Source organism: Anopheles aquasalis, chromosome 3, assembly GCF_943734665.1.
Source record: "Anopheles aquasalis chromosome 3, idAnoAquaMG_Q_19, whole genome shotgun sequence".
Taxonomy (NCBI): domain Eukaryota; kingdom Metazoa; phylum Arthropoda; class Insecta; order Diptera; family Culicidae; genus Anopheles; species Anopheles aquasalis.
Window position 1 is genome coordinate 49,501,757 of NC_064878.1, and position 4,292 is coordinate 49,506,048.

A 4,292-nucleotide genomic window follows, 5' to 3' on the forward strand; every position below is an offset into this window, starting at 1 on the left:
ATGGCTCAATTTTGTAGTGTTGCTTCAGAAGGAAGAGAGAACGGAGCAACGGGAAGGCAGCGGGCATGTTGAATAGAGTTTTGATTCTAGGCGACGGTCGCACACACCGAGTGCCGTTCTGGGTCTGGGTCGAGGAGACGACCGGCAACCTCAGACGCCGGGGGGAAATCGATTTTTATCGAACGTCAAGCTGTCTGAACCGTGGCCGTGGTGCGGTGCGGTGTGTACATGGGTGTCAAATAGTAATGAAGGATTTTTGAACCCATCCCCAACATTGCCACCACCGCCTGTGCTCCTCCTTTCGAGCTCCATCCAGCACACCATCGTCGTCCCATCGAACACACATCAACTTTGTTTCGAACAGAAAGTGTGGTACCAAAGTGGGAAGCCAATTCGTTCGGAGTTCTTTCTCATCAAAGTGTGCACGGCGGGAATGGTGGAAAGGTTAACATTCTCGGCTACACGGAACAGTGAAGGATCACTCCCCCCTGGAAATGAGGGACGCCATGGTACTTCGGGAAACACTTCCATCCAGCAGGTTTCGTGCTTAAAGACGAAAGGGTGGGAGTTTGTGTTTGTGCAAGCTCTTTGCTGGAGTTGTACCAACAGCGCACCAAACTTGAGTTAAGTGACGTCAAATGGAGGTGTTCTAACGCTTGTGTGCTTTTTTGCCCCGCAATACCTTTCAAATTAATGTGTAAACAGTGAGTTACGTACCTGAACGGGCTAGAAGTGAATTCTGAATCCAATAACCCCACACTTTAATGAAATGAAACTTTTTTGCAGCGCGAATTCTCAACGCATCTTGCTGACAACGAACACATATTTGGGCTGTGGTTCCACGGAACAAGAAATTCATTCAAAGGTTACTGGATCAAAAGAAAAATATTACTGACAGCTGCTCTGCGATTGCATTAGATGGCTTGCTATGGGCTGCTTACAATCCTTTTTTAAGGGCAACTTATTTTGTAAAAAAAAACGCAAACAACTGTAGCGCCATTTTAGATATCGTGCACCCCAATTCTGAGAAATTCATATAGGTCAATGATTTCTTTCAAAGAATATTTATGGCGCTTTTTTCGATGAGCTAGAAGGATTCTTCTCTGAAGCAGCTTCTACGCTATTGTCAGGCTATAAATTCCTTTCCTGAGACTATTTCATTAGTCGTTCTAAAACTGCATCAACGTTTGAAGAAAAAAATGATCTTTCTTCTTCCATTGAGAGCAAAAAGGGCTTCTTGTCCAGTTGACTCATTGCGACTCACTTCACCTCCGAAAAACCACCAAAACTTGTAGTGCACTTTACACGCCAACCAACTTTAAACGTGCCCACCACCGACAACGGCACCAGCGAAGCGTGTTTTCCACGCAGCGCAGGCAGACATGAATGAAATATGCATATTAAAGTGCACACCGTGCACGTCGCACAACATTGTTTTAGCGCCATTGTCTGACCGGCTGAGACTAGCTACACAGCGAAGACGAAAGTACCCCGTAGCCCTCCTGGAGCCCCCCTCCCTCTCTATCATCTACTTACCTTTAAAGCTTGACTTGCACATTACGAGGCGCCACTAAAGAGAGTGGCCCCGTATCTCTATGGGACTGGGCTGTGTAAAGTTCCAACATTAAAGGAAAAGAACGAGCACCGGAACTTGCATTATACATTGGGCGCGCTCGCGGGAACTTAAGCACGTTCCGTGACGGTCCCAAGCGCCAGCGAGCGAACGAGCGGACGTGAAGCACTTCATTTTTCAAAACGACAAAAGGACTCAAAGGACCTGTCGAGGCCCATCTCTGCTCCGTCGTCCCGTCGTCCGGAGGCAGAGCTTTTCTCGGGATCATTTTCTTTTGAGAAAGCACGACCACGGGACGGTACAGCCCGCGGAAGGTAATCACCGTTGCACTGATTATGCCGCAGTGCCACGCAGCCACACCGTTATCTACACTTCTACAGTTCCCCGGCGTTTCTGGCCATTCTTGGTCCACGCCTTCATCGGTGCATCAATCGAACACGCTCACGCTGGGCTGCAGTATTGAGCGCGGTGGATGGATGGAGCCCCGGTCCTTTGCGCGTCCGGTCTTAAGAAGGAAGTGTTTACCCAGATGGCATCGGAGGTACCAGGACAACTGCTGCGGCGTGCTATTGCCATGGTGACCGCATGACAGTACAGATCAAAGGCATCACAAGCGAAGCCTGCTCTCCTTCGTGTCCCAGGTGGAAATGAAATGGAAACCCCGCCATTAAATGAAGAACCAACAACATTCTGTCGCTCCTTCTTTCGCATCTGGCTAACGACGGGCAACTCTGGGACGAAAAACGGGCAGATCACTTTAATCTTTCTAGTTTTCTTTCACCCATCTCTTTCCTTTTGCTAAAATTCCTTTCATTCAAGGGCACAAAATACATTACCCGGACATACCGCTTCATCATCCATCCACCATTGGCAGGCGACCGTACTTATTTATAAAAATTGGAATTTGTTTTGTCGAAGGTCACAGCTAAACGGTGAGGGGACATTCGGGCGGTCTAGGACTGGCACATTGACGGCACTGTGGCATTGACAGCCACTTGAAAACGTTACCTGCGGAAGCGAATTGAGAATTGTTCGGATGTGTAGACCGGCCAGCAAGGATTTGCACCGGGTGCGAGAGTTGAATGAGCGGAAAGTGAACGCGATTGTTTTAAAAGGATTTACCATATTTTGTGCATTTATTTGACTGACCGACTGATGACTGATGCCGATAATACAGCAGAGCTTTGCATACAACGGAACAACGGGCGTTGGTAAGCCAAGGGCGAAGTGAGGAGAGAGGCTTGCCATTTTCTTAAATAATTTAGAATGTTTTTCCAACACCTAGAAGGGCTCCGGCGGCCGCTATTTACATCTGGAGAGAGAATGAGGCAGGAAGAGAGAGAGACACAAGGGCCGCAATGAGGCGACACTGCTTGAAAAGCTCCCGCTGGGCTCATTTAATGCTTGCAAATTATCTTAGACTCAAATAGTATACACAATGTAGCGTATCTCTCACTCTTTACCTCCTCTCTAGCCTATATTATCTGTGGCTCTCTGGTGTTTCCTTGTAAACTTCAATTCGTATCAAAAACTTGGTATCTTAGCCCCATATTCTGTAAGATTCATCGTCGTTGTCAGTGCTGTGATTGTGTTTACTCATTGATTCCTTACATTAAAGTTCTTACTCTTAACATCGTGTGCTATTCTAGGGCCAAGTAACTCATGTGACAGTCAAGGTATGTAGACACAGCGGTGCAACTAAAAGCACATTTATCCTAGCAACACACATTAACTTCCTGCGCACTCGCCACTAACCACACATACAACTGCACTGCAACCTTTTGTGGTGAGAAGCATCAAGCATCAAAGGACGCCAGTTAATGGTTTACGTGCGGTTTGTGCGAGCGCCATTTTTAAAGTGTTTTAACTACTAAAAAACAAAACAAGTTCTGGATTCACAACATTGATTTTTTTCTTATAAAGTTAAAGAGATATAGTTAATTATTCACAAACACATTCTGATAGCCAGCGAATGCGAAAAACCTTTTCCCCTAAAACCGTCCCTCTCATCATCAAACCATCATCCAGTCCTATCCGTTCCAACGAACCTTTTTCTTGTGTAGTTGTACAATTTAAATACATTTAGCAATGATAAATATTTGGAAATAATGCAACAAAAACAAAGCGATACACTGCTCTTTTACCCACGTGTGCAAACTCACGTTCCGGTTGATTGTTTCTCGTTCCAGTGGTGTTTGTGCAGGTGTTTGCTTTCTTATTCGTTTCACTGATTCTAAAATGCACTATGAGGTTACCTTTTACTTCGTTTCTTCTCTCTTTCATTCGTAACTTTTTTACTCTTCCTTCTTTATCTTATCGTTCTTAACATCCATTCGTTTCAAGAGAGTTGACTTGTGACAATTTTGGTTTCTCATCATTTAATCGAATGCCTTATTCGTTTCTAAACCTTATCAATCTATGATATTTGAGGCTTTTGTACACGTTTTCAATCATGTTCTCTACATAACAGGAAAACACAATCTGGGCATATCAGAGATTGAATTATCGATTGCGTAGAGAGCAGTTACGCTACTAGAGAACTAAACTGTGTATTCATTACAGTAGTATTTCTAAATGCTCGACATAGGGGATTATCAATAGCAGTTCATCATGTGATTGCTGCTCTTCGGGCTATTAGGCTTGTCTTGGGTGCTTTCTATACATATTTACAGGTAAGCAGCATATTATGATAAAAGTACTTTTAATAATACAAACAGAG

The 4,292-nt window shown here is 44.8% G+C and overlaps 1 protein-coding gene across 1 annotated transcript in view; it reads right to left on the reverse strand.

The window, feature by feature from the left end:
- Positions 1-3,934: 3,934 nt before the first annotated feature.
- The window catches only part of LOC126576445 (polycomb group protein Psc), a 26,292-nt gene continuing 25,934 nt past the window's right edge, over positions 3,935-4,292 (reverse strand). The window contains exon 5 of the mRNA XM_050237713.1: positions 3,935-4,292. This exon is cut by the window's right edge and continues 4,579 nt beyond it. The gene's annotated coding sequence lies outside the window, so the exon portion shown is untranslated.